This window comes from Arvicola amphibius, chromosome 6 (assembly GCF_903992535.2).
Source record: "Arvicola amphibius chromosome 6, mArvAmp1.2, whole genome shotgun sequence".
In the NCBI taxonomy this organism is placed as follows: Eukaryota; Metazoa; Chordata; class Mammalia; order Rodentia; family Cricetidae; genus Arvicola; species Arvicola amphibius.
In genome coordinates, this window is record NC_052052.2 from 13,125,877 (window position 1) to 13,138,242 (window position 12,366).

Below are 12,366 nucleotides of genomic sequence, written 5' to 3' on the forward strand. Positions count from 1 at the left end.
TGCAGAAGAATACTCTTAACCTTTCCTCTGATTATTTGTCTAGCCGGAAGTCAGACCTACCCGTCACCAACCATGTATTTATTGCCTTTGGATCTCCAGACAGGAACGGCAGCTACTTCTTGACAGAGGTTGTCTGGGTCTCACATACGGACTCATTCCCCACATACACACGTCGGCCTTTCACACGAATTACTAATCTTCCCCGGGTTTTACCCAAAACTACCTTGCAGATGAAGGAGCAGGGATTCAGGGAGATGAAGTTACTTTTCTAAAGTCACACAGCAAGCACTAGGGAGCTGGGACACAAACCCTCACTCAGCCTAGGTCCTGCAGGTGATCACCCCAGCCATCTTGTTCCCACACGAAACCCTAACTCAGCAAGTCTACACGAGGCAGACAGCTCCCCGGTGATGCCAGCCTGCAGATGGCACTCTGTGTGTCCGCGCTGTCAGTGCCTCGACCTCCCTGCACCCACTTCCATCATGTTTTCCAGGCTGCACCCCAAGGATGGGTTTGTGAAAATGAGTTCATAGGCCTTTTATTTCCAAAGCTGGGGTAGGCATGCAGCTGCCTCTCTGCCCCCCAAGGGAGGAAAGACAGACCCTGAATGTGGACAGCAGCTGGTTGCACAGACTGAGCCTCTGCCCCAAAGAGATGTCCCTCCCAGGGGTGACAGCGGGGAAAATCTGGCACAGCTGGCTAACATGTTGACAATGCCAGAAAATCTCTGCCCTTCAGCCACTAGCTGCCTGGACAGACAGGTGGTGCATCTCCCCAGGACTCGGCTTCACCAAAATCTTGTCAGCTGAGTGGCTGGCTGAGGTTTCAGCACCTGTTTCCCTATCCAGGGCTTCCTACAGAGGGAGGCTTAGCCAGGGAAGGGACATGCAAACACGAGGAAAAGAGCGGCAGGACAGCATGGGACCGCTTGCCACCAGGAGGGGACACACACTTAAAAGTCAGGGGCTTGGTGGACACGCTTTCCTGAAAGCCTTTGTTCCCTAAGCTCCTGTTAGGGTGTGGCTCTGAGCTGGACAAAGTGGCTGGGATCACCTTCAAGAGACCACCTGTGGGGCAGAAGGATGGATGTTTCCACATTGTCCCGCTGCCCCAATACTCAGTCTTTCCAACATCTCTTAAGTGCGGGATGGTGGAAGCAAGAACTGGAGAGGAGCGTGTATTAATCCCCCAAGGACTAGCCCCTGCCCCAAGTTGAAGATGAAGAAGCAGGCTTGGCCTCTGGGTAAGTGTTAGCCTGTTCCCTCCCTCTTCCTCTGCCTCCCAGAACTTTCTCCTTTCTCCCATGCTGCCCCAAGTGTCATCTTCTCTCCAAGGCATCCTCTTCAAAAAACTCCACAGACTCAAGGCAGCCAGACCCAGGGACCAGGAGAGGTTTTCCCAGGTATCCTGAACATCATGTGCAAGGCTCATAGCTCTCCCCTGAGAAGCCCAGGCCCGTGAGGCTATGGAGTGATGAGAAGTGAGGCCGCCTCTGCCCTCTTCACCATGCCAGGGGCCGAGGGCCACCTCACTTGCTCTGAGCACCCTGGGCTCTGGATCTAAATGAAGCAAGGAGGGATCAAAACAATGAGTTGTCTGGACTGGGGGTTGGGGGTGCAAAGGGATAGCTGGGGTCTAAAGCTGGGGGGCAGCCTCCCAACCCCTTCCAGTAAGGAGGGGGATATTTATTGAATGGAAACGAAGCAAGCCAGTCCTCTTCTTCCACCATGAGGGGTCCAGAGATTGAACTCAGGTTTGGTGGGCAACCACCTTTTTCCTGCTGAACCATCTTAATGACCCTATTGAATGGAATGGGACTGGATGCATGGATTCGATGGGTGGATGAGAAGATTAATAGGCGGATTGATGGATGGGTGGGAAGATGAATGGCGAGGATGAATGAATGAGCGGGCGGGCAGATGAATGGGAGGGTGGATGAATGAACTGATCCACACTCAGGCCCCTTCCTTCAGCCTAAGCCCTGCCCCCGAATCTTATCTTTGTTTCCAAGCCTGGGGAATCCACAGTCAAATTCCCACACAGCCAAGCTCTCTCTGTGTCCTCTAGGCTCCCGTAGCCCTCCTGGGGGAGGGGCAGCACATCCCAGACAGGAAGCCTGAAGGAGAAAGAGAAACCTCCTCCCACTGCTTACAACCCTTCAAGGCCGGGAGGGGAGGCAGGGACGTCAGGACAATCAATGCAAGGAGAGGAAATGACTCCACAGAGTGGCCCAGCCAGCCTCTGAGAGAGCAGGCCCCACCACCACCTAAGCGGAAGAGGCACATGTGGGAGACCGGCAGCTGAAGGGGGAGGTGGCAGCCCCGTCTCTGCCAGATGTGGTCCCTCAGCATTCCTGAAGAGCCAGCGCTAGGACCACGTGACAGATGAGAAATCTCAGCTGGCCACTGGGGGCGGCGGAGGGGGGAGAGCAAGGGGAGGGGAGGCAACTTTAAAGCCTGCTCAGTCCAGGCTGCCTGAACCAGGGCTAGTGGCTCCCCCTCCTCCATCAGCTCAAAATGACACACAGACGCAGGAAGGAGCCCATGAAGCTGGGCTACGGAGAGGGAGAGGCGGAAACTGAAGCTGAAGCCACTGGCAGAGGGGCTGACTCATGGGGCTTTTCATATCCTGAGCAGTTAAGAGAAAGGCTCAGCAGCACCAGGGGGAAGAAAGTGGGTGCAGCCGCTGCAGACAATCAGAGCACCTGGGGCCTGTGGGGGGGTCAGTCCTGGAGCCCCCCCAGGCTGTAGAGACAGAAGTAGCAAGGCATGAATGAAGATACTCTAAAATGAGACATTTGTGTTCCTCTGTCTGACTTTCGGGGTATAGAAACAATGGACCCCGAGAAACAGCAGTTTCCCCAGGAATCTCACACTGGAACAAGGAAAAGGCCACGGCCAGAGTGGGGGCCTTGTCTCTTGGTAAAGGACTGCGCACAGTTCTGTCTGAGCACTTTACAGGGTGACAGTGAAGTTAAACAATGCTGGACCAGAGTGGGCAGGACCACACTCTGTCCAGGACTCTCTCTCTCTCTCTCTCTCTCTCTCTCTCTCTCTCTCTCTCTCTCTCTCTCTCTCTCTCTCTCTCTCTCTGTGTGTGTGTGTGTGTGTGTGTGTGTACCCTATTTAAAGATTTAGCCTCACTTCAGAACCCTAAGGGAGACCGAGGGGGTCAGTGGATCTCTTTGTCCCTCTTCCCAGTGTGGCCACACTGAATACCTCTCCCTTCTTCATGCTATTAACTTGATTGTTTTAATTAGCTTCTCGAGGATGGGTGGCTGAACTTGGCTTCCTGAGGTACAGACTGTGGCTCCAAGTTTGGTAACATTTCAACTCCCGTCCTTACATTCCCCAGCTGTGAGATCCTGGGCAAGGCCATCACCCTCTCTGGGTGTTGGTTTCCCTCCAGTGTGGTGGAAAACATCTCTTTGAGGACAGTTGTGGAAACCACTCTGCATGAAGAGGAAGAGGGTGAAGACCCCAAGTCCCAGCCCTGAGTCAGGGCAGAGCATCAGAGCCAGCAGCTCAGCTCAGTCTGGCTCCAAGAGCAGATCAGGCAGGCAGGGGTGCAGGCGGGAGCCTCAGGGTGCCAGGAGGAAGCCGCAAGAATGGTCCCGCCTGGAAGCAGGCACACCCAGGCCAACTCACTCAGGTGATAGGAAACAGGCGCAGGTGAGGCTGGGCTGGGACCATCAGTGGAAAACTTCATTCTGGGCCAAGCGTGGGCCTGGGCCTGGGCCTGGGCCTGGGCCTGGCCCCGGGGTGGGGGCGGACAGCAGCTTCCTTCCCCATGGTCTGCCTATGCCATCTCTGCTCCACCCTAGTCATGTAGATGAGTTCACCCCACGGCCTCGCAGCAGAGCCAGGTACAGACAGACAAGGGGCTCTCAGCAGTGGAGGCCCAGCCAAATGGCCTTCTGGGCTAGACAGGGGCTTCAGTAGAGCCCATCCAGGGAGCCTTGGGCTGCACAACCCAGGGTTGGCTCTCCTGGGAAGACCCAGAGCTTCAATAGCTTCCCTGCGCCCTCCAAAGGAGGTCGCTAACCTTGACTGAGTCTGGGTCCTCACTCCTGGGTCCACCCCTCTTCTGTATCACAGCCCTTCTGTGTTTGCAGCAAAATACAGAAATAATGGGGAGGCAGGGGCTGGGGCACAATGACAGAACCTAGTACCACCAACCACCAGCCCGTGCCCCAGGAAGTTAAGGCTGAGCCACAAACCCATGAGCCACTGAGCCACTTCCCTCTTCCTCTCCTGGCTTCTTCCTCCCTGGACTATAAGCACATATTCTTTCTTCCTTGAAGATGACAGCCAGGGACCTCAAGCTACCCTCCAGCAGGGAGCCCTGCACTCCCATGCTCCCATCCACCTGTGCCTGCCTTGGCCTTCTGGGTACCACCCCACCTCCCCACCTCTAAGGAATGTGGATCCTGAGAAAGGACGCTGCCACGCGGGCATGCCTACTAGGGCTGCCCAGCTGTACTCTGCCGCCCAGAAGGAAACACAAATTAAATGCCAGCTGATTGTCTCCACGGAAGAGGTATTAATTTAATGTGAACACTTAACCCCAGCAGCCGATCCCATTACAGGCAGGCGGTAATAGCTGGAGCGACTGTAGCCCAGACAACAGGCTGGTAATGGGCTGGGTTTTAAGGAACCCTCCACACCCAGCACAGCCTTCCACGGCTGGCCCATTGACAGCCTGAACCATCCCACAAGGCTGCTGAGGAGAGGGTAAACAGGATCACAAGTCGTTGGGAAGTTCTCTCTGCAGGAGAGGGTACCCAGCTAGGAGTCAGGAGGTCCTTGAGGACTGACTGTGGCTAATTCACTGCATAATCTGGGCAAGTCTCGTCTCGGCCAGGCCTTGTCCCACTTATCTGTAATAGCATCATCAAGAATCCAGGGATGTAGCTCAGTTGGCAGAATGCTTACCTAGCACTCATGAGAACCAGGGTTTTCTCCTTTAGTGTCACATAAACCAGGCATGGCGGTGCACTCCAGGGTGGAGGCAGGAAGAGCAGAAGCTCAAAGTCAGCCTCGACCACCCAAGGAATGCAAAGCTAGTCTAGACTACATAAGACCTGTCGCAGAGGAGGGGGAATCTTCTGGATAGTGCATCCAAGGCACTCTTTGCATACTCTGGCCATGGCACTAGGTGACAGGCAGTTCTGGCCTGGATAGTGCCTAGTTCAGATGCCTGCCCTCAAAGGGCGCCCCCAGGCCTCCTCTGCCTAGTTGCCAGCAAGGGACGGGGTGGCAGCATGTACGGGCTCATTCCTATGCCTCATTCTCCCAGAAACAGTTCCCATGCCACTTTCTACAAGCTGCTCAGGTCTTTTTGTTTGTTTGTTTGTTTGGTTGGTTGGTTGGTTTCCGAGACAGGGTAACAACTCTGACTGTCTGGGAACTCACTTTGTAGATGAGGCTGGCCTCAAACTCACAGAGATCCACCTGTCTTTGCCTCCTGAGTACTGGGATTAAAGGTGTGCACTACCATTGCCCAGCGATGTTCAGGTCTTACAGAACCAAATGTTGTGGCCATCACCTGACTGCCAGTGACCAATAAGAGTTTTATGAAGGGCAGCTGATGGCCTTTGGACTCTCTATGCAGAGCCATGGGTCTTGGGGGGACAGAGGCAAAGTACAGCAACCCTAGCTGACCCCCCATTCCTCTGAACCCTGAGTGGTTAGCAATATACAGGAAGTCCTGGGTCTGGCTGACCTCCGCTCTAGTTGTGTGATTTTTTTTCTTTTTTCTTTCTTTTCTTTTTTTTGTTTTTTGTTTTTTGAGACAGGGTTTCTCTCTGTTTAGCCTTGACTGTCTTGGAACTCACTCTGTAGACCAGGTTGCCCTCAAACTCAAGAGATCTGCCTGTCTCCACCTCCCGAGTACTGGGATTAAAGTACTGCCACCACCAGCCAGCTCAGTTCAGTGATCAAATCTCTTACCTCTCAGGGACAACATGAGGTCAAATTGGGTTAATTCTCATTGACCACCAGAGCAAGCAGAAACAATTTCTGTGGTTCCCAGACAAACACCTACAACAACCACATGGTTATGTAATGAACCCCCAAAGTCTCAGAGTCAGCTGGGACATCAGCCCTGAAGGTCAAACCAACAAGTCTCTGGAGAGAAGAGGAAGAGGGCCCTAGAGCCTGAGCATCCTGGATCTATCTAATTGTTTCTGTGCAGCCTTGAGCAAGTGACCTACCGTCTCTGGACATGGGTGCTATTTGCAACTATGTCATGGTGTACTGTACAAAAGGACCCCAGAATAGGGCCTGGCACGCCATGGGCATGCAGACCAATCCTCAGCCTTTGCCTTAGGACCCCCTTGTGACAGCCACTTGGACTGGGAGCAAACTTCAGCCAGATGGCATCCAAGCTATGTGGTCCCCATCCCTAGCTGCATAACCACTGGTGATAGCCATGACAATGAAGTAGGTGTCACTCACGTGGGTCGGGGACCAGCATTACACAGGGATGTGCAGCAAAGGAAAAGAAGCCAGACGCTAATGCCACCCAATGTTCTATCGAGAAACACCTGCATCTACCTACCACGCTCACAGTGCACCCCAAGAATAAGTGGGCTCTACCCAGTCCTTTGAGGTCCGCCCCAACCAGGGCCAAAAAGGCAGCAAGTAAGATGGAAGGAGGAGGGGCTGCTGACGTCAGGCACAGGGTGTTTAAGAGTGTCTTCATGGCTGGGCATGGTGGCACTCGCCTTTAGTCTCAACACCCTCAAGGCAGAGGCAGGCAGATCTATATGAGTTCGAGGCCAGCCTGGCCTACATAGCAAGCTCCAGGCTAGTCAGGGCTACATAAACAGACCCTGACCCCCAAAAATAAAAAATACAACAAAAAAGTATCCTCTTGGACCAGCAGGCAAAGTGGGCCCCCAGAGGGGCATGGCTGCAGTCTCCATGACAAGCTGAGGTTCTGATTGTTATTCAAGCCACCACCGTGCCATCCGTCCAGTCTGTCAGGGACACCTGGGACCCATTAGTAAAAACAACAACAGCACTTTGAGGTGGGAGCTACAGGATACTCACAATTCTACAATCCTGAGTGCCATGCTGGGAGGCCAACGCTGGGTGATCAATGCTGGACAGTCAATGCTAGCCAGCCAATGCCAGGCAAAGCATGCTGGGTGACCAATGCTAGGGAAACCTTCTTCCAAGCACCTCTGACCAGAACCATACCCAAGTACATGCTGCCCCATTCCATAAAGAAAAAGGACTCTAGGAGTGTCCTCTAACAAGAAATGTGGGTCCCAAGCTGCAGGCCACTGTGATGCTTCTGGGCTATCACTTCCAACCCTTTCCAGGGCTAGGATACTTCCATCACCTCCTCCAGGGAGGAGCCCTCTTTGCCTTCCCCATACTACTGCTACGGCCATCCTGAAGTTTTCAGTCCTGAATTCTAATTTCGCTATGGCAACCAAAGCCTCACATTTCTACTTGCTATCTCTGTGGGCTGATACCTCACTCCCAGGAGGTGGAGAAAGCCTTGTGTTGATCACACAATGTTTAATATGCATTATTGAGTCTTTTACCACCTCATGCCCTCCCCACACCTCTAAGCCAGGCATCACAACCCCCTCATTATAGATAAGGCTCAGACCAAAGCACTGGCTGGAAGTTGAGCTCGGGGCCATGCAACTCCTCAGCCTCCGTGATAAGAAGCTGCTCCAGGGTCCACAAACTAGCACTCTGCTTGGAAAATCTCCAGGATCACAGCGCTAGGGGTGGATACAGGCGTGCACACAGAATTGAGGTCGCTGACTTGGACAAGGGATCTTCAGCCAGGCAATACTCCCTGCTTATGAACTCACTTCTCAGGGGCCCAGATCCTTCCTAAATCAACCCCTCAGTCAACCGCTAGTTCCACCGTCTAGAGTGACTAGCAAGGGACAGTGAGGGAACAAAACATAAGCCTTCAAGGTGGACAGAACAAGATTCAAACCTCAACAATCCAAGTCACCTGGTTACTGGGCTTCCTATTCCCAGGTCTCCCCGGAAAGGGATTAAGGTTTTCATGGGGCCTGGGTTGCTTCTCTCAAGAGGTTGTCATATAAGGGCAAACCCGACTCCTCCCTGCTCCCTGTCCTCCTATCTCTCCAGGCAATCATTCCCGGTCAACAGAACCCCCACCACCATGCCATCCACCAGGATGTAACACAGCCAGCACCACGCTGTTCCATCTTCCAAACTCCAGACTAAACCAAACTCCTTTAAGTTACCTGATCTCGGGTGTTTTGTTTTAGGAACAGAAAACAGACTAATACACTCCTCCGCTGAAACTTTTTACTTTTGAATGATGTCACATATTTAGTTAGAACCACTTCAGGTATAAGGCAACAAAACCACCTGCTCATTCCCCCAACTGTTTGAAACCGCAGGAGTGTTTTACAATGACTTCGCGTGGACAGGAGAAAAATAATGGGGGGGGCATCATACAAAACAATAACAGCCCACTGGGGTCCTCCTTCCTTAAAGTATCTGCTACCAGGCCCCGCATCTCCACGAGCTCGTCTTACCAGACGGGATGGTGGGTGCGACACCATGCACTAAGGGTCCCCCAATGTCATTCCCGTGTTCTGGTAGATCAAGGTCGCAATGCACAGAGCATGTCTAGACACTCACATTCACACACTGGCTCCGTTAGCTCTGCAAAAGTTACTATGGCCAAGGGCAAACTCGGAAAAGGCCTTTGTAATCCTCCTAAACGCTGCGTGTGCCAAGGCTTCTTGCTTGTGGGTCACAGCAGCTGAGTGAGGTCACTTGGCAGGGCAACTCCACACCACAGGCTCCCAGTTGCCCAGGGAGATAAGAAAACTTGAGATCTCAGTCTTGTCCCAAGTTCCTGCTGTCCCATCACCCCTGACCCCACTCACCTCTGGCCTTTACATATGAAGTGGTTTCTGTCTAGAAGGTTCCACACATATATACTCTGTTATTTCTCTCTTTCTTTTATCTAATACCAACTCAGGACTCAGCTTCTATACCACCTCCTCTAGGAAGCTTCTCCTGCCTCCTACTAGGTCAGGGTCAAGCCCCCTTCTTGACATGGTTTTGAGTCACTGGGGCCAGAGGATTTCTGTCCCCTGCATGTCTCAGATAATTCAGCATTTACACTATCAGGCCTATCTGATAGTCATAGCTGCAATTTGGTGTCCAGTCCTGGGCCTGACACACAGCAGTCCCATGAGTGGTCACCAGCTACAAAGGGCCTATGAGCTATGGCTTCTAGGCCTATTCCTGAGAGGTCCAGCCCAAGGTTCTGATTGCCTATGGCTAAGGGCGTGACCTCCCATCAGTTGCTCCAATCTCCACAGTCCAGGACAGCTCTGTAGTTCTCTCCTGTTCGCCTTGAAGCCTACTCAGCTCTGGAAAGGCTGGGGCCATAGCTGTCTCTCTGCAGGACACTAACTCAGGTGCCTGGGCCTGGCTAAGCCCTCCGTGACTTTCTCCCTCTCTGCCCCCAGTGTCAGAAGCCAGCAGAGGGTCTTGGGCACCAAGTCTCTAGATACTCAGGCCCAGAAGCAGGAGATTCCAAGGGCCTGTGTCCACCAGGGTGAGGACACCACCCAGGGATCTGTTTACAGTCTTGAGAAAAGCAGCTCCCCAGGCTATTCTGGAAAGCTAATGAGCACCCTAGGTCTCTCCACTGTTTATTGCCAGTGACTGAGTAGCGACAGGTGAGTGTGTGCCAGTGTGGGCAGAGGCTCCACTGAGGTCCACTACCTCAGGTCCTGAGTTTAGCATCATCTGAGACCTGCTCCAGGCTCGGGAGCCTTGAGTCAGGCCACCTGCCCAGGCCTCAGTCTCCCGATCTATAAAGCAGGAGAGACCCTGCCTGGATTAAATGAGAATGACCAATCACAAAGTGGCTTTCTGGGAGGGTCAGAAAAAAAGCCTGGAATACAGGATGCCACGGTGTCAGAGGGGACATGGTGTGTCCGGGCCATTCTTTGAGGGGAAGCTCAGAGGTGGGGAGGCTATGCCAGGCGAGGTGTGCTTTGGGGCCGTGTCACCAACAAGAGGAAGACATTTCTGAGCCTTCTCCAGGAGGAAGGCGGGGAGAGTGAGAGAGACCCGCCAATTACCCATGGGGTTGATGCAACCACAGAGGGATTGCAGCAGGGAGTGTCTGCGTGTGCCTTTCCCGTCATCACCCTAATTGGCTTGGAAGAGGCAGGCTCCAGGCTGTGTTGGGACGGGTAATTAGACGGGGTTAGCCCAAACCAGGAGCGGGGTTGAGTGACTCAACATGGCTCAATGGGGGACACTTGTTTCTTAGCAGCAAACTCGGGTTGCCATGGCAACCCTGGCACTCACTTCAGTGTGAACCAGGGGGAAGATAGAAGTAGGTAAGGGGCACCCCACCCCAATCACACAGGGTCGCTGCCACTTTTCTATGAGAGCCGGGTCTCCTTGCCGCAGTCAGTCCCCTGAAGACGGAGGGGATGAATTGAAGCAGAGTCCCAGAGAATGTTCTGCCATGTCATGGCCCCTGTAACAGCATCATCTGGCTGGTCGGGAAACTGAGGCTCACAGGATCACACAATCACACTGGTTCACATTGTGACTTGTGAGCACATAGAGGCACTAGGGGCTCACTGAGGCCTCACAGGCACTTATGAGGCAGAATTACCACTGTGTTCACTCTAAAGCCGAGAAGATGACGGCCAGAAGTCACGTCCCAGAGCAGAGCCAGGGCTGGACTCCCGATGGCTCCAAGGCACATGCCCGTGGCCGGCAGACTTCCCTGCTTCTGTCTGCCCTGTGACAGAACTAAGGCTGGATCAAAGCCTGGACTGGTTTTCTTGGGCCAGATGATTTACCAGAAGAGAGAAGAAGAGAAGTGTGTGCCTCAGCTTCCCCAAGATCAGCAATCACCATCGGGTTACTCACTAATTACAATTTCAAATATAGACTGCTAAGGGCTCCACTTTGGACTGCCAGGGCTGTATGGCCCTGTGCGGCTCCCATCACAGCACAGAGTCCCCCATGTGCTGTCCAGGGCTAGCCAGCAAGGCCACCAACCCCACTGTGCACATGTGTGTATGTGTGTGCATACATATATACGTATATGTTTATAAGAGTATGTATATGTCCACATGTAGGAATACATGCACATGTGCACACACATGTGGAAGCCAGATGTCATTCTCTAGATACTGTCCACCTCTTTTTCTTTTATTTTGTCTTTATCCTTGGAGACAACCTCTCTCGCTGAATCCAGAGTAGACCACTTAGGGTAGGCTGGCTGGCCAGCAAGGCCCAAGGATCCCCTTGTCTCTCCTCTTTCCTAGCTCTGGAATTACAAGCACATGTCACCCTGTTCAGCATTTGTATATGGGTTCCAGGGCATGAACTCACCTCCCTATACTCAAAAGGCAAGTATTTCATTGATTAAGCTATCTCCAATTGAGAGTTGCTCTGAGGCCGGCTCCTCCAGCTACATGACCTCCCCCGCCAACCCCTCTCTTGGAGTCAGCCAAGTGTCTAAAGGGAAAAGTTCCAACACAGAAAAACAAGGATTCCGTGTTGTGGCAGAGATGAGATCGTGTATATTTGTTCCCTATCTCTACCACAAAAGCTTTGACATTAGTCAAACCAGCAAGGCTGACCCAACTCAGTCAACCTCTAGCCAGTGAGCGAGCAAAAGGGAATTCATTTCTCTGAGCCTGTTTCCCTATCTGTAAAATGGGGGTAATAACACTGGCTTGTGAGGATGTGGCCAGGGACAGCTGATGGCTTCTGGGAGAACTGTCACTGAGTCCAGGCCCTGGGTGTGTGCCAGGGTACAAGAAGTCCTTCCTCATAGTTCCTGCTCCCCAACTCTGGAACCAGGGCACTGTCCGGTACCCTGAGTTCCAGTTATCAGGCATATAGTAAGCCCTCAAGTGATGCTTGCTAGGTGAATAAGTTTATGAGTAGGAGCCTAGCAGGGGTGTATGTCCCACCTGGTTTACATGACTCACTGTGTGACCCTGGGCCTGTCCCTGTACCTCTCGGGAGCCATCTTTACAGGAAACTCAGACTCTCACTTTGGGGACACCACACAGCACCTAACCCAGGCATCAGGGAGAGTAGCCAGAGGCCAGCCAGCTGGCTATGAGTCCTTCCCAAGAGGCCTGGACTTACAGGGACAGACAGTGGGGAGTCAACTTGCCCACAGGTTCACAAAGGCAGCAGTCAGGTCTTCTCCTGGTGACTTTGCCTTGGGACAGATGGGACACAGTATGGCATCTGTCTGCCAGATGGCCTGGCTGGCCTGAGGGGCCAGGACACCAGCTGGAAACCTAGGCCTGGGAAGCAAAACTGCTTAACTCCTTCCTGCCCAGCCACAAGGACA

At 53.0% G+C, this 12,366-nt stretch overlaps 1 protein-coding gene across 1 annotated transcript in view; it reads right to left on the minus strand.

Annotated features, from left to right (window-relative positions):
- Iffo2 (intermediate filament family orphan 2) overlaps positions 1-12,366 on the minus strand; it is a 44,966-nt gene that overhangs the window by 16,740 nt on the left and 15,860 nt on the right.